General features: G+C 36.9%; 1 non-coding gene across 1 annotated transcript; it reads left to right on the top strand.

The window, feature by feature from the left end:
• Positions 1-441: 441 nt before the first annotated feature.
• TRNAK-UUU (transfer RNA lysine (anticodon UUU)) lies at positions 442-514 on the top strand. The gene has a single exon. It is a non-coding gene; the product is annotated as a tRNA-Lys (tRNA).
• Positions 515-19,332: the final 18,818 nt, after the last annotated feature.

Here is a 19,332-nt window from a genome sequence, read left to right as displayed (position 1 = left end):
GATTACCTATCAAGCTTGTGATTTCAATAAATTCCTGGGTCATTTTAGAGAAATTAGAAGAGAAAAACCCACGCTAAAAGCTTTTAAAAAGTCACACCAAATACAACTCTTTTTTATAGTGGAAATGGATGTAGCACCATCAAAATTTTTATGGTACATTCAAATTTTGATTGACAACTATAACTTAAATTTCCCAAAATTTTTGTTAAATTTTATCAAAATCTTACCAAAATTTCCATTATTTTTTAAACAAATTTAAACCTGATCAAAATACACCTACCTTAACCATTTCTATTCTAACATTAATTGTGTCTTAAACTTGGGCAGGAAAACATCGACGGCCAACATTGAATCGAAGCTGGAAATATTCAGAATTTATTAGGCTGTTCAAAGTGATTATTAATATAACAGTATAAACCATAACGAAAACCATCACTGGCAGCCGTCTTAGCTCAGCTGGTAGAGCGCGTGGCTTTTAACCACGTGGTCGTGGGTTCGATTCCCACAGACGGCGCATTCTCATTCAATCGTTAGTTGAAATGATTTGTGGTTTACATTATTTTCCAATTCGATTAAACCACATTACTTTTTTACACTATTAATTAAATAAAATTTTGGTAACGAAAGGATTTGTGGTTTACATTATTTTCCAATTCGATTAAACCACATTATGTTTTAAACTATTAATTAAATAAAATTTTACCAAATCTGTTTATGTTTTTAACTAATATTAGTATAAGGATTATCGCCTCATTTTAAATTTATTAGCTGATTACTCTTTTCAACAAGTAAAAAGAACCCTACATCATTTTTATAAATATGATTTATTTTTTTCAAATATATAGATTTACTAAGTATTAATTAATTACAAATAATCATAATTTTGGTGGGAGTTTATATGATAATGAAAGTAATAAAATATAGTATATTTTACATCAGATTTTTGTAATATTCTTAATAATTTAGCGAAAGCATTTGCATTATGGCAAGGTCTTTCTTTAATACTAGGAAAAAATATTGAAATCATTAGTCGTCTTAGGATATTCAATGTTAGTCATTAGAATTATGACAAGGAAGGTCTTTTAGGAATATAGAGCTCAATTTCCTTCTCATTAGAGTTAAACTTCTAGGAAGACAATTCAAGCAAACACAGTGGTATCAATATCAAAGTGAGCACAACACTAAGGTTGGAGCCATAATATTATGTTGAATTCCCTAATGAATTCGCTCGTTGCCTCCTCTCTCCTCGTAGACATCAAGGGGTGCTCTATTCAATGCATTAGTTGGCCCTTTCAAGATTTGAACTAGAGGACATGTTCATTCATTGTAACCCGATCACTTCAGCTTCGCTTGAATGTGGGTAATCATTGGTGTATTGAGCCTCACTTGCATATCTTGGATGCATTCATCATGAGTTGGCTTTGCTTGGAGGAAGGGTTTCTCAAGGCTTTGATGGGGGTTTATTCTCCATTTTACATAGTGCAATATCCTACAATAGGAAAAAGCTCCTTTATCCCTTGGGTCTAAAGAATTAGGGGCTCTGTTTGGGTTTTCTCGATGGAGCGATTTTTTAACTCAGCCACTCATGTAAATTCTAGGCACCTGCATCACGAGGCATCCTTTAGATTCTTAGCTTTTACTAGCTATTTGATTTAATGGTGCTTTGGTGTTTATCTACTTTTGCACTCCCCTTGGCGCATCATACTCATTAATTCAAAGAAGATTTCCCCTCAATCTAGGACTGTTGTGGTCTACTCTCTGCAATTCTTTCTTATTTAGCTTTGTTTCTATTTGAGTTTCATTATTTGGTAGACTATCTATGGATAAACTAGAAGTAAAAGAAGTATGGAAGGTACTTCGCTAATAGAAGAAGCCATCTAAGCCATCTAAGCCAATAACATAGCCCTATCAACAATTTCTGCTAAGCTCGTGGAGATGGAACATAGTACTCTAACTCATAATGCCATCACAATGAACCTTCTCCATGCACAAAGTCAATGCTCTGACAATATTGAAGCTAAGTATGGTAGACTTTTATCACTCCTTTTGGCCTAGAGAATGGATGCCCTATCTCTTGGATCCAACAATGCAGAGACATGTCAATCGACTCATGCATATTATGTTGAAGAAGACTTATTCCATCAGTCAACAAATCTAATAGAAATAGAAGACCAAGGCCCCCTATTCAGTGGGACAAGAAGTACATGATAATACTGAACTCAGTTCACTGCAACATGTTTTTTTTCTCATTTTTTATACCACGAGTAATTTTGTTAAATCATTAACATGCATTAAAACTTGGAATTCTAACCTGAGTAGGATGCTAGAATATGCATAAGTCAACCCATAGGTCTATTTTTTTTTCTCAATCTTGTAAATCTATTGCTTATACTCAACGCTAAGTTCTTTAGCAAGTGCCTTAACAAAACACTTAATCACCAACAAATCCTATCCTGTAGGCTAATATTCAACACTAACTTTAACACGACCATTTTAATTAATATAAGTACTATTTTAATTAAAAAAATTACCATACATTTATCAAAATTTTACAATAACTTATTATATAAATTTATTAAATAAAAATTAAACTAATTATATACCCATGTTAAATTTTATTAATTAAATATTGTCGTTGTTTTAATTTAAAAACAAAGCAAGTCGCGCCTATACTTCCCACAAATAGTGCCAAAAGAAACTAATTAAACCACAAGCTACAATAAATATACACGTAAACAAACTATGAGGTTTTACCAATATGAACATCTAGTAAAGATTCCAATCAAGATAAAATCTACCAACTAGGAAAAACAAAGACGACTATTAGTACATGTTAAGTTTTGAGGGTTTGAGTCACTATAAATAATTATATTAAAAAAAAATAATGTTGCAAGTTTGGTGAAGAAAAGGAGTGAGTTTAGAGAATTCACCATATTTAGTCAGGAAATTTTATGAGTCTTCTTCATTCCATTATTATTATTATTGGTTTTTTTTAGGTTTTTAAAAACAATTTTTTTTATGTTTTAAATAAAGGTATAATTTTTAAAGTGAAAAATGATGTTGGTTAATTTTCAAAATATTTTGGGGCTAAAGAGTTTGTCATCTCTGTGATATTAAAAAGTTTTAAGGATAGTAATTATTTTCTTTTGAATTGTCTAGCTTTTACTCACATTCATTTTAATTTTCAAAATCTTGAACACATTACCAATCTTATTGATTTGTTAAGTGAGCAAAACTATGTTGATCTATAAACACTTTTGTTAAGTGAGCAAAATTATGTTGATCTATAAACACTTCTCTCCCTTCTTTTCGATCATAAAAATAAAATATTAGAGAATCTAAATTAATCTTTTACTTTCTTAACATCAGATAGAAAATATTGGTCCTAGTGGATGTTAAACATCATCATAAATAGTGAGCTTATTATAACCTAGTGGATACCTTGTTACATGCCAAAAAAGTAATCCTATTATGAATGGGCTGGAATGATGTATCTATTTTACCAATTTCACCCCAAAAATTTGTGCAATTTAATGTCCATAGGAGTTGGATGAAAAAATTCATTTTAGATTTCATTTGCTCATTATACCTTTTTTTAAACAATTTTCATACTTTATATGGAAATTGTATGACGTTTATTTTTTTTTTGAGGTAAACACCTAGAGTTTTGAACCTGATTTTCAAAATTTACATAATACTTCATAACACCACAATCACCAATTAAGCCAACCCACAAGCATTATAGTGTCTAACTTATTATTTTAAATTAATTTTAAAAATAAAACATCATAATAATAATTTCCGATTTTTTAAAAATAAATTCATTTTAAATTTACAAATATATATACATTTTATTTCACCCCGATCAAGGTGTGAGCCAGTTGTTGGAAAATCAATTAGAGGTTAATGGAGGGTACCTCTGAGTACTGTACCATCGCCCCCCACACGCTTGAGGTGATGGGTGTGGTGGCCTTTTGCATGATTGCATGCAGGGAAGGTGGGAAAGGTGGCAACGAGGGCCATGGTGGTGAAGGTATAAACAAGAGAACAAGGAGACAACTGGGCGTTGTAGTTTGGTTTGATCATGGACAGGGAGGCTAGTGCACTGGATGGGTTTTGCGATGCCATCCACAACACCAAACAATTCACTCGCCTGCAAAATTTCACGGGTATGTACTCCGGTATCTCTCATCCCTTGCAATGTTGACCTGTTTTGGTTTTCGCTGGAAGGAGCAGGGCAGAATTATGGGTTAAAATGGTGAAATTGAGAAGCGATGGAGGAATTGGGGGTGGCGGCTGGTGGTATTTTCCTGGTCCTGGGCCTATATCCTGCATCCGCTTGGTTTTATGTCAATTTCCCTTTGCTTTGAAATCCTACTGTCTAGCATGGGAACCTAGGGAATTCTGGGCAGAGGGTTGAGCGGGGATGCCTGTAGGGATCTTGCGGGTATAGGTAGAAAGACACGCTTGGGGGGCAGAGAGTGTCAGCCCACCTGCAGTTTAGGAGAAGGTCCCTGCTGTAGATGCAAGTGTAGTTGTGGGGAGGTTGATACAAACCACAACAGAGAGGGAAAGGCTGAGAACTATGGGCGAGAAGTTTGGCAAGGAAATAATAATGGCTATAATAGGGAGATAGGAAATGACAAAATCATGGGTCTCAGGGATGAGGGAGTGATTGGGATGGGCTCTCTAATTACGCCTTGGGCAGAGGGGAAATGGTATGCATATCATGGCTAGCCGAATGAAGGCATGTAGAAGCACTCACCAACTGGTAATTGGGGAGTGGCAGCTAATTTTCCTAAGGCCAAGAGGAGATGGGTGTGGCAACAAGGTATCACTGAGGATGATAGTGGGTCAGACCCTCTTGGGGAATTCACTTATGACCATGAAGGCTCGGGCAATGTCATTGATGGGGAAGGGGTGGTAATTTGTAATACAACCTGGGGGCGAAACTACTGTTATACCATGTTTAACTGCTCTTGGTTAATGAATTGTTGCAACAAACATGACTAGGATAGATCAACCATGGCTCGTCTTGCGAAAAGCCGTGGCCATGGAAGACAGGCCCAAGTGCCTAGAAAGGAAAAGGACCCAGGCACGCCCGAGGCATGCAGGGGTAGGAAATATGTAGAAAGACTTATCAGTGAGGCAACAACGACATATCGTGAGGGCACAACTGAAGTATTATTAAAATTCTATAGGAATTGGAAGAGGAAGTCAAACATGATAGTGAAACGGATACGAAGATGGAGGATTGGAGGACCCTGGTAACACTAGAGGTAGGATCACCAAATTAAAACAAACCCTATACCTGTACTGGCTGATGAAAAGGCTGTTGGGCAAGGCTATGGAGCATATTTAAGTGGGCATGGCTGTCACTATCCAAGGCATGCCAGATTACAAACAGGAATTCCAGAAAGTGCAGTTTCAATTGCACAAGCAGGATATCGGACTTGACAGAATTGAGAGGCACATCCCATGTATCTTGGAATTGTCTGAGATGCCAGGTTGAAATACCAAAGACCTAGCGCTAGTGGAATCGGCTTCGGTTGATCAGAATGATTAGACAATCTCCCTTGTTAAGTTTTTTTTATATATGCGGATATATTTTACATTTCCTTATGCATGAATATGTATAGGTAGATATCTAGAGTATGGACATGAACCAAAAACTTATATAGCTTGGATAAAAACACTGAAACTTTTTTGTTACTAGATGATATACAATGTGGATAGCTGGTCAACAGACTTGGTTTCTCACTGGACAAGTTGAGACCACCTAACCTGTAAATTTGTTTTAAAAATGAATAAAACAAAAAATCTACCAAACTTAACAAAAAAAAATATAAGCATTTTATTTCTTTTAAAATTTAAATTATAATTTATAAAAAAAATGCATATTCTTTTTAAATAAACAGTTCTCTTTTATTTAAACCAAATCATTAATCTTATAAATACTAGTAATGATTTAAACGAATAAATATTTAAAACTAAAAATTTGAAAAATCGAATAAATATTTAAAACTAAAAATTTGAAAAATCTTTAGATCCGCATAATATTCTACTCCCCTCCATTAAAACTCTTAATGAATAACCATTAAGAAATTCCATTCAATTTTAATGCAATCCTTATCCCTAATCCATAAGAACCTATTGTAATCCTGGTTCCTATCCAACCTAAAAAACATAGTATGTTTGTTATTAATTAATACTATAAAACCATATCATAATGATTTTTTTTTTTTTTTTTACCAATGCTATTTGCATGCAATTTGAAATTGATTACTCAATCAATATAGATGTATTGATTATATATCAAAATATCTTCCCCACAAATCTAATAAGTAATAAGTGTGGAGAAAGATAAAAAGAAACATAACCATATATCTAATAAGTATGAATATATGTAATTTTAAGATTAAAAATTTTACATTGGTATTACTATGTAATTTGAAATTGATTACTTAATTAATATAAAGTTGATTACTTAATCCATATAGATGTATTTTAATATATATCTAAATATTTTCACCACATATCTAATAAGTGTGGGGAAGGATAAAAAGATAAATAACCACGTATCTAATATGGAAAAGGATCGAAAGAAATATAGATATAATAGTAAAAATTTTATAAGTTTGAATTAAATTTACTTTGGTTTATTTCATTACAAGTATTAGGAAGATCAAAAGATTAAAATTTTTACACTTCAGAATAAATTTATTTTAAATTTATGTTGGTTTATTTGGGTTTTATTTAATCATATTTGTTTGTTGTTTTTTAAGAATCAATATGTTTCTGTTTTGTTTTTTTAATGGAGTTAAATTAATTTTACTAATGTTATTGGTGCATTTTATTTTACACAATGAATTAAAGTGTATATAATTTTTTTTAACATGAATAAGAATTTATATTAATTTGTAAATATATGTTTGGAACGTAACAAAGTTCATCAGGTTTACATACCTATTTCCATATATTCTTTTGATTTCTCTCATCTAACATATCATTAAAGTTTTCTAGAGGAGCTCGATACAAATGAATAAAATATATGATGTTGTAGGCATACATCTTACAAAATTGACCCCTTATAAACCAAAATTTAGATTCCATCTTATAACAACAAAATCACTTTTGCAACTAGACCTACTTTGGCTGAGTAGGTTCATTCAAGTTTGGACACTTTGCAATTGATGATGCACTTGTGCTAATAGAGTCGTTTAAATTATTTTCCAAATTGGAGACTTGTACCTTTAGTTCTTCTATCTTCCTTTTGAGCACATCCATCTCGTCATCCTGCCCTTCTGTTTTGGTCTCCACTTTTTCCACTTTTTCCATCACTGATCCAGGTGGCTCTAGAGATGCTTAAAAGTCAAAGAGGGCTCAAAAATAGAAGTTCTTGGATTTCGCCTAAACTAGGGCCATATCGCAGTGCTCATCGCCTTGATTCCAACGGCGTGAACGACACTGAAATTCGAGTTCATATGCTCAAGATATTCGCGGTCAATTTTTTTGTCAACTAGGCCAAGTGGGAGTCACTAACGAGGCAACAATTTGGCAAAGGGTTGGTGCACAAAATCTGGCAATCAGAAAAGATGAATTTGTCCAGTAACCCTTAAAATATGGTCATTTTTTTTTAAATAGTTCGTTGTAAAAAATGAAAAAATATTAAAAAAAGATGTTGGTTGGCCACCACCCAATTCACTGCATACATATTGCATATAAAAAAACAACAAGTACGGTTGGCGGGTGGTCAAACCCCACCAAACTTCAAACACCATTAATATATATACATGTAACAACTATGCTGTGAGTTGTGGAGTCAGCGGGGATCAAACCCGCCTGACCTAGTGGGCTGGCCCACTAACAGGCGATTCCCTGAACCGTTTCATGTTATGTTCCAACAGTTATACATAAACGACAACCAAAAATTGTTAATACATAACCATGCCGCCGAAAACCATGAAAAACTGGCAAATCAAAACACGCCATAACATTAACTTGCATCACAAAAAAATAAACAAGCCTTTATTTATGGTTAGGCAAGGGTTGGAACCGCTGGCCTCCGCCCACCTATTCTCGGTCTCCACCAACAACCCAGTGGGCTTAACATTGGTAAATCCACCCTCCCACACTTATTTAAACCTTCACTTCTCATTCAACGGGGGAGGAACGAAGGAGAGCGACGAGAAGGTTGCGTACGAGAGAAGTGGAACCAAGAGCCGAGGCAGAACTATGCCCATGTTAGGCACAATTTTATAGGCGAGAATATTCCTTGGAATATTCCACAAAATATTCTCTGTCGCAGTGAGGAAGCTAAAAGATTCCCTCGAGGGCGATTTTTCACAGTGACAAAATCATACCAACTTTATACTCAAAAATAATTTTGTAGGGAACATGATGGTGTGGTTCATTTCCCCATATGAGCAACAAAAATTTAGGCAACGAACAACAAGGAATCTTTGTAGAATCTTGTGGAATCTAAAAGATTCCCTTGGAGGTTGATTTTTTACAGAAGTAGAATGATGTCGACTTTATAGTCATTTTTCACAGAATTTTGCAAGGAGGCTAGTGGTGTGCTCAAAATTTTTATCAGAGAAGCAGATTTTTTTGCCATTTCTAGGAAGGAATCTTTGGGGGAATATTTGAACTTTAGGGTCTAGATTTTGACGGTGTCAGAAAGGGGCCAAGTTTATAGTTGTTTGACACAATTTCACGCAATGAATTTAACGGTGCAGTCCATTTTGTCAGCAAAGCTTTTCATTTTCATGTCATCCCCGAAAGTAGAGGTACATGATACAATGATGCCATTTTTTTCTTTGATTCGCTGAGATGATGATTGTGTTGTTGAGATCCTTATTACCATTATGTTTAAGGATACTTGTATGCCATGAGAATTCATTAGCTTGTAATGTTGAAGGAGGGCCCATATGAGTGACAGTTCCTATAGGAGAATGTCTCGTGGAGAGACATGCACTCTGGTTGAGGGAATTTACCCTTGTAATGACAAAAAATGTACTATGTACTCATCATCATCTTGCAACACTAAATGAAGTGACCTCCCCACTCTTGACATTGGGCCGGGAGACGTAACCCACACTGGGTGAAATTTGTTATCAATGCATATGTGTGCTTTGATTTGATGCTTATCGTTATGTTTCTTCTTCTTTACAATATGCACATGTGGCTTTTCATACTATTTCATATGAAATTCTGCTAACATCACAAAAGTAAAAGATCTTGGTTAATTCTGGTAGCTGAAGAGGTCCAAATCAAGTTTGGTGACGATCTTCTTACTGATGCAAATTGTGAGTGTGAATGATTGAATGTTCACTAAGAAGGAACATGGAGAAAAACAAATATCTCTACGAGGACCTCCTCAGGATGGTACACGTGGTGGACTTAATGTATGCAGATTATGAGGAGATGTCAAGAGAGGAAGAAGAGAAACAAAGAGCAGAGGAAGATCCTACATCTACCCCCATTCATCTTCTTCACCATCTTCTCATCATTTAGATGAGGAGATCAATCAGAGCCTTCAGGCAGAGAATGCTGAATTGAGGAGACTCCTACAAGAGGAAAAATAGGAGAAATAGAGATTGCATCTTCATCTACGAGTTATTGAAGAGGCCTTGGAAGAATTGAAGTGCAACGAAGGCTTAGCGAAGCCATCATCACCAGTTTCAGAATCGACATCTAAGGTAAACAATGTTGATCATTCTTTAGTTTCATTTTCACATGATGTTATTTATGTTGGAAACATGGAGTTACCCATTTCAGGAATTGGCATGAGACTCCTTACCAAGATGGGGTGTAAAGGAGGAGAACTTGGTGTTAATGGCCAAGGAATGACTCAACCATTGGAGGTTGTACAAAGATCTCAATTTTCAGGCTTAGGATACACTGAAGGAGAGTGCTCAAAGGTAAAAGAAGCTTCCAAGGCATTGTCGAAACATCAAAATCCTCTCATGATAGTGCACATTGTAGAGGAAGAGCTAAGGCAAACTCTCATCGCCAGGATCACACCAGAGATAGTTAAGAGAGGTATACATAGTCTCAGTATTCTAAAGTTAATTTTGATTACAAGCATATAGTTAATTATGAGTAGAAATCATGGCATATAGAACCATGTAGTTTTTGTGTTTTGCATAGCCATGCAGTTGTTGAGTGTTGGAAGAGAATTACAACAAGAGAGAGGATGAGACATGAAAGACCTTCTCCACGTTAGGGAAGGAAGAAGGTTAAGTGGGTTTGGAGCAAGAAGACGTTTGCAATCATTGCAATAGAGGTGGACATAAAAGAGCCACATGTTGGAGGCTCCATCTAGAGAAACATCTTAAGGACAAAGCGCCCATGCAAAAACCAACTGGTGAGGTTGTTAAACAACCGAATAAGCTCTAGGATGATAACCCATTCACCTTGATGAGTGAGAGATGGTTTTACTAGATATGGTAGCTTGTCATGACCACATTTTCTAAATGATATGTTGCTACATAAATGTAAAAGTGATGATGTATTTTCCATCACTTATTAAAGAAACGGTGATGTTTTGGCCTTTTGTTGATAGTTGGGGTATCGATTTCTATAATGATGTACACTTGACCAAAGAGTGTGTGTTATAAATCTTAGCAAGTATGGGGATGCTTGGGTCATGATTGGTCATGTAATTAAACATGTAGTTTCCAAATATTGTACTATAAGTTTGCAGCGGATGCAGGTGCCGATTCATCACTTATTACTTCGAAGAACAAGGGTGAAGGAGAAGGAAGTGTGACTTGTAAGGACACTTGTTGTGCAGATAATGTAACACAAAAATGTAGATTATGTTCATGCTTTTGGAGGTCCAAAAGTGCCTCAGTGGGGAGGAATGATTCAGGAGGCTCTAGAGATGCTCATAAGTCAAAGAGCGCTCACAAATAAAAGCTCTTGGATTTAACCAAGACCAGATCGTAGTGCTCATCGTCCTGATTCCAACGACATGAATGACACTCAAATCCGAGTTTGTATACTCAAGATATTCAAAGTTTAAGTTTTGGTTAAACTAGGCCAAGTGACAGTCACTTATGAGGCAAAAATTTGGAAAAGGGTTGGCGCACGAAATCCGACGGTCAAAAAGGGAGAATTTTTCCCCTCCTTAATTTGTCAAGTAACCCTTAAAATCGAGTCAATTTTTTTTAAATAATTCATTGTAAAAATTTGAAAAAATATTAAAAAAGGGGGGGTAGCGGGCCACCACCCTCGACACCCCACTCATCGTATACATATTACATATAAAAAAAACAACAAATATGGTTAGTGGGTGGTCAAACCCTGCCAACCCTTGAACACCATTAATATATATACATGTAACGACTATGCCATGAATTGTGGAGCCGACGGGGATCGAACCCACCCGACCCAGTGGGCTGGCCCGTCAAAAGGCGACTCCCTAAACTGTTTCATGTTATGTTCCATCGGTTATACATAAACCTCAACCAGAAAACATTAATACATAAGCGTGTCGTCGAAAACCATGACAAACCTCCAAATCAAAACATGCCATAACATTAACCGCCATCACACAAAAAATAAACAAGCCTTTATTTATGGTCGGGCGGGGGTTGGAACCACCTAACTTCGCTCACCTATTCTTGGTGTCTGCCAACAACGTAATGGGCTTAAAATTGGTAAATTTTCCCTCCTACACTTATTTAAACTTGCACTTCTCATGCAATGGGGGAGGAATGGAGGAAAGCGCTAAGGAGGCAGAGTACGAGCGGAGTGGAACCATGAGCCAAGACAAAACTGCACCCAAGATGTGCACAATTTTCAAGGCAAGAATATTTCAAGGGAATATTCCTTGAAATATTCCATAAAATATTCTCTAATGTAGTGAGGGATCTAAAAGATTCCCTAGAGGGTGATTTTTCACATTGACAGAAACATGACAACTTTTTACTCAAAAGAACCAAAATTTCATAGGGAACGTGATAATGTGGTTTGTTTCACCATCTAAGAAGCATAAATTCAGGCAGCCATCAGCAAGGAATCTTTTCAGAGTCTTATGGAATCTAAAAGATTCCCTTGGAGGCTGATTTTTGACAGGAGCATAATGATGCTGACTTTATAGTCATTTTTCACAGAATTTCGCAAGGAGAGCAGTGGTGTTCTCAGAATTTTCATCCGACCTGTGGATTTTTTGGCCATCTCTAGGAAGAAACCTTTGGGGATTCTTCGAGATCCCCGAGGGTCCAGATTTTGATGGTGTCAGAAAGGGGCCAAGTTTATAGTCGTTTGACACAATTTCACACCATGAATTTAACAATGCCGTCCATTTCATCAGCAAAGCTATTCATTTTCAAACCATCCCCAAAAGTGGAGGTATATGATGTAGTGATGCCATTTTTTCTTTGATTTTCTGAGATGATGATTGTGTTGTTGAGATACTTTTTACCATTATGTTTAAGGATACTTTTATGCCACGAGAATTCATTCGCTTGTCATGTTGAAGGAGGGCCCATATGCATGAGAGTTTCTATAGGAGAATGTCTCGTGGAGAGACACACCACTTTGGTTGAGGGAATTTATCCTTGTAATGAAAAAGAATGTACTATGTGCTCATCATCATCTTGCAGCATTAAATGAAGCAACCTCTCCACTATTGACACTGGGCTTGGAGACGTGACCCAAACTGGGTGAAATCCATTATCAATGTGTTTGTGTGCTTTGATTTGATGGTCGTCATTATGTTTCTTCTTATTTAAAGTATGCACATTTGGATTTTCATACTCTTTCATATGAAATTCTGCTAACATCACAGAAGTAAAAGGTCTTGGTTAATTTCGGTAGTTGAAGAGATCAATCACATAGGAGATTGACTCCCTATTGTCAATATGTTTCAAATTGAGTATGTTGTAATCCAACTAAAGAGATTCAAGCATATGTAGTATTTTATTCAATTGAACTTCATTTGGACAATCCATGTCGATAAATTCAATCACTGCTGCTTGAAATATTGTGGGGGAGGACTTCCATTGCCACCCCCTAAATGCACACAGGACAACTGCTGTGCTCCAAAAATGATCAAAGCAGGGGGACAGGAATTGATCCTCCCCTGTCTAATATCCCTAAACAACCCTTTTACAATCCTCAATCACCCTCACTGGAAATAATTGCAGGTGCTTATGACTTTGTCCATAGACTCTGTTGATCGTAACCACCTCCAACAACATAGCAGGATTGAGAAATGTTGTTTCCTCCAACGAGAGTTTAAAAATTTGATAAATTTCTTGAATGGATATAGTCTTAGTCGAGGATGCACTCCAACAAAACCTGAATCCATTTATCTGAATGACAGGGTCTAATTTCACCATGAAATTGAACTATGTCTAAACTAAATCCGCCCACCAAGGCTTCTCAAGGAGCTTTCTGGCCCAAGTATGGCTGGAATCATACGAATAAACTTGGCTAGCTTCAGATTGAGCGTGAAATAGAGAGAAGCATAATGATTGAGGAAAAACCAAACTTATTATATTGTCATTCACACCGAATAATACTACACCTGGATTTATTAAACCACTACAATGAATCGACTCACCACAAAGGTCACCAATCACCATTTCCAAAGATTTGAACTGATTCAAATAAACATGCCAAAGAATGGAAGGAAGGAATTTTCCAGATGGTTAACTAGATTCTAGAGCACTACATCCAACATGGTCCAATGTGATCAAGAAGAAGTCACTTCCCCCATTTCACAAACCTACCATGCCTATATCAAATAGAATTTTCATCACTACGAGAGATAGAAATGGTTATTTCCACTTTAAGTAAAGGATAACTAAGCGCTTATGAAAGAATGGCAGTGACTCCCAAGTCCCATACATCCCACAATCACCACCCAAATTCTTTTTAGTACGATTCATAATGCTTCTATCCCCAAAGATTGTGTGAAAAATCAAGTAACATCCCTTAGTGGTATTGTACTGTGTGCAATAGGATTTTGGTTTGTGAGATTTAACCTTCACCATTATAGTGTATTGAATGCAAAAGGTATTGGAAACCTTTGCAGGTTGCACTTCACATGATATGGTCATGTTGGCTTTGAGTCCCCCCCTTTTTCTCCTTTGGATTAATCTTGCATAGCACCACCCCTTCCCCCCAAAAAAACTTAGGAGGTTAATTATTCTTCCTATTATCATTGAATCTATGGGATATTTTATGGTCTATTATTACCATCAATTTTTTTACACACCCATTCTTAATTGACAACATTCATTAACACAATTATTGGTTATTTTATTGAGATCCCCGAGTACATGATAATACTCTATGGATGATAATCCATCCATAACTTCCTAATTCTCTTCAATAGATTTTCTAGAATTTTGTTTTTCAGAAAAGTTCCCTATACTAAATGTTGTGTAATGAGTAAGGCGTCTCTTAACACAGTAAGCATGGCTATTTAATTTTCTTTAGTTAGCTGAATTCATTTTAGGAGGGCATAAGCTTTGGCTTGATCATTTGTAATGCTTCCCAATCCCCATTAATACTTAAAAACTCTTGTTTCCTTAGGGGTACATCTCCCTCTCTTGCCACTCCTTTGTACAAAATTTGTAATTATTATATATATATATATATATATATATATATATATATATATCTATATATAATGTGGTTCATAGACATTAAGTGGTCTCTTCATCGACGAGAAAATATAGGTAGATAAACTCGAAGGGATCTATTTTCCGGCCAAACTAACACATCTTATCCCCAAGGGCGTCGAGGATATTTGAACCTATGACCTCCCAATTGGAAAGGTACTTAGAAATGGGAAATCAACTAACTGAGCTATCCCTTGGGGCTAATAATAATAATACTAATAATACTAATATATTATTAAGGTCACCACCAAGCCATAAACCTAAATTAGTGTATGAGACCCCCTTGTTTGTGGGACAAGGGACCCATATTCACACAATGATTTGGCTACTAAAGTCTATGAAAGTGTACATACTCTGCCACCCTCTGGATTTGAACCAAAAACCTCTTACAAGGAAACACATTCTCTTAACCATTAGCTCCACTCAAGCTATACACGTGGTACACATCGAGAGAAAACTCCATGATTTTGACAAATCACTTCATTGATGAATTTTGTGCATTAAACTAATCAAGGATCATTATGCTAAAGACATGTACTTTAGGAGAAGGTATGCTTCAAAATTTAGTCATCTAATACCATTTTGATCAATCATTTGATTGATGTCCTTTGCACATTAAACTAATTACAAATTATTATGCAGAAGGCATGTAATTTGGGTTAAGGTGTGCTTCAAAATTTAGCCATTGAATACCTTTGGTTTGAAAAACCATTTTTCATCCACTTTTACTTATATCCTCTTACCACAATAAATATATGAAAGAAATTTGTCGTCTCATTTTCGTCTACCATTGCCTTATGACCATGGCTCAACATCTTCTAGAAAACTACATGGGCTCATGCAAGCATTGGGCATGGAAATCATTGTTTCCATTCTCATGTGTTAGAAAATAATTATTGTAAACTTGAGCTTTATTCTCTCCTTTCTCTACCTCTTCCCCATATGCTTTCTTTATCACTATGATCTGGATTTAGATAGGAACGCAACAAATTACAGAGATAACCATAAACAGAGAGATGCAATGGAAATAATACTTCATTTCATTAATGTAAAATACTGAAATATGCTTACAAATAGAAATGGAAGTAAACTATGTTACAATGAGGCTCAAAGGCCTATTTATTGTTGAGAAACAATGGAAAACCCTTAACATCCCAAAACCTAACCCTAGAAGATGAAATGCAAAATTATGGGCCCCATTTTGGGTAAGTTGGTACATCAACTTCCGAGGGTCGTAACTTTGGCACCCGATCTTCGTTTGACGCGTACAATAGCTCGTTAGAAATATCTATCCAAGAAATACAACTTTGGGAAGAGAAAAATTGGCCCATGGACCCATGTTGCTCCCATATTTCCCAAAAAACGTCGTTTAGGGCCTAAAAACGACTCTGGAAGTTTAGGACCCCAAAAATTGCGAAAAAAGTAAATTGTGATACAATTACGGAAACTAAAGAAATGAAAGAGATAGTTGTGGGGTTCCAAGTGGGATAGGTGGGTGGCCACCAATATCCACTTGGATCATTCCTCCCCCCTTAGGAAGCAATGGTTCCCATTGCGTTGAGTTCCTCCATCTGTTGAACTTGTTCTGCAATCTCTGATGTGTCTAGTAATGGTGGGAAGCATGGTCGACGAAGGTCCACATTGAACACTTGGTGCAGGCAAAGGAATGGAGGAATGCTATGCTCCAAATCATTGTTCCCCACAGCCTTGGTATTGCTGTAAGGACCATGTCGGAGTGGTCTGAGCTTCTGATGGGATCTTGTAAGGCGTTCTTTCTGCAGATGTAACCAAACTTTGTCGCCCACCTGAAACTTGTGTGGTACCCCTGTGGGTGAGGAGAAGTTGTTCCTGTGTTCTATCATGACTGTATCCCTTTGCTGTTGCTATTGCATGGAGGAACCCTTCGTAGGGGTCATGGATGTGGCAACGATCTTCCCCTTACTTTGGGAGCGAACTAGACATAAAATAATTTTCCTAGTCTGTGAGATGAGTTTTCTGCCTTTCTTAGCAGCGATCAAAGAGGTGGCAGTAGGTGGGGCTACCTATAGTATTCAGTGTAATGAATTACCCAAAGAAATAATAACAGTGCGAGGCCTTGACTCATACACATCATGTCGCCTCCACAAGTATGGCTGGCCTAATAAAACATCACAGACATCCAGAGGTGTAATGTCACACAATACCTCATCTGTGAAGGGCTTGATGCTATAGGGAAGGCGACATTGCTGGTAGACTCGGAGATCTCGTCCTTCATGAAGCCACCCGATACTATACGGCTATGGGTGTGGTGTAGTCAGTAGGCCCAACCACTTCATGACCTCTGCTGAAATGAGGTTCTTTTGGATCCCACTGTCAATAATGAATTGTAGCGGTGAACCCTTCACCCACATTTGTGAGTGGAAAAGACGCTCCCCCTCCTTTGGGTCTTTGGGCTCATTCTTCTGGATCTTGGCGGTGGCAATAGTGACGTTGGGCTTAATGATCTTCTTCCCTTTACTATTCCCCTTTTCGGGTTCTGACTCAAGGTCAGAACATGCATCTAATTTTGAAGCCTTCAACTTAGCCACTAGCGACTACTTGGTCCGACACTCACTTGTGTTATGAGTGGGACCCTTGTGGAACTCACACCACTTTCGTATGTCCTTCTTCGACTTTGTGGTGTTGTTCTTTTCTTGCGGCTTCGACGGGTTGTCTTTGGTCACCCCGCCTTGGCTTTGTCCTTTGGTCTTCGGATTCACAGGTCCAAAGTCTCGCTTCTTCTGTTTAAAATTCTGCTTAATTTTGACAGCGTATCGGTACGCTGTGCCGAGCAAGGAGATGTTTAGGAACTCCATCTCTTCCTGGATGTACCTATGTAGGCAGCTGAAGTATTTGAGTACCAAATGAAACTCAGAATCCTTAATACCCAACTATGTACGAAGGGTATGAAAAATGTTTGTGAACTCTGGCACATCTTGGTCTCTTCCCTGCTGCAGCGTGGTCCACTTTATGTATTTCTCCTCATAGCTTTTGACAGGGTAGTACTGCTCCTTGATGGCATCCCGAAATGAATTCCAAGTGGGTGCGGCTGAAAACAGTGAGCCCATACTTTCATCCTGCTGCTTGCAGTAGATTTCCCACCAGTCCTTGACGTGGGGGGCTGCTTTGAGAAGAACGAAAATAATCTTTTCCCGACTCGAAAATTCATGAACAAAAAAATACCCTTCTAGCAAATTTAACCATTTATCTATGGAATTTGTGTCTATTTGACCCTCGAAGATGGGGATTTCAAAATTAACTTGTACCTTAAAGGGCGTGGCGTTTCTAGAGTAGTTGTTGGAAGTCGATGCGTCACCCCTGGGTAGCTGCTGAAGGATCTGGGCAAAGTTGTCCATCATCGCGTTCCTTTGTCACTCGAGGGCTTCTTCAAGCAAGATTTTGATAGGATCTCCTGCCCCCTCGTCTTTCTTCTCATCAGCCATGGGAGGCCGTCGGGGTTTGTGGGGCTGGTCTTGCAAAGGTTCAACCAGTTCAAGCCCTAACTCCTTATATCCCAACCTCGTTAGGGACATGCAAATAAAAACAGAGAAAAAGCAGACCACTCTGATACCACTAATCCGGATTTAGACAGGAAAGCAACAAATTATAGAGATAACCATAAACACAGAAATGCAACAGAAATAATACTTCATTTCATTAATGTGAAATACTGAAATATGCTTACAAACATAAATGGAAATAAACCAGCTAGGGCGATGGTAGCTTATCTCTAAGAAGAGATGTTGTGGCTACATGCCTCTGAACTGTGTTACAATGAGGCTCAAAGGCCTATTTATTGTTGAGAAACAATGGAAAACCCTTAACATCCCAAAACCTAACCCTAGAAGATGAAATGCAAAATTATGGGCCCCATTTTGGGTAAGTTGGTACATCAACTTCCGAGGGTCGTAACTTTGGCACCCGATCTTCGTTTGACGCGTACAATAGCTCGTTAGAAAGATCTATCCGAGAACTACAACTTTGGCAAGAGAAACATTAGTCCATGGACCCATGTTGTTCCCAAATGTCCCAAAAAACGTCGTTTAGGGCCTTAAAACGACTATGGAAGTTCAAGACCCGAAAAACTACTAAAAATAGTAAATTGTGCTACAATTATGGAAAATGAAAAATTAAAAGAGACAGTTGTGGGGGTCGAAGTGGGATAGTTGGGTGGCCACCAACATCCACTTGGATCACACTATTTATAAAAATCAACTCATGCAATGTCGAATTTCAATCCTTTCTTCTTTCTCTACTCTAATCTATTGTACCATTTCATCCCTTAGCAAAATCATTGGTGGTTGACCCTATCCTCCATTCTAATATTTTAGGGAAAAGGAAAGATCCCACCAAGGTTTCTTTAGAGAAGGTAAAAAAATTCTCAAATCCATTCCATTAAAATTCATTTAAATATTCGTCTAGATTAGAATTTGATGTAAACCTTGATTATTTTTTTAAATAAGATAGAAGGCCAACAAAATGCATGTTTTGATACTTTTTTCTAATTGGATAATTGCAAAATAATTACATTGTTAGAATGATAAAATTCAATCGTTAAACTTGTGTTCAAATGGCTTGACATTTTTTTTTGTAGACTAATATATGTTGGGATTTGAACTGGCAACCTTTCTTATAAAGAGTGATTTAACAATGCATCCATTCATTATCAATC

The sequence above is a fragment of the Pinus tabuliformis genome, chromosome Q (genome assembly GCF_031772625.1).
Source record: "Pinus tabuliformis cultivar Carrire ecotype Pingquan chromosome Q, CPIR1, whole genome shotgun sequence".
Taxonomy (NCBI): Eukaryota; Viridiplantae; Streptophyta; class Pinopsida; order Pinales; family Pinaceae; genus Pinus; species Pinus tabuliformis.
This window is presented reverse-complemented; position numbering and strand designations above follow the sequence as displayed.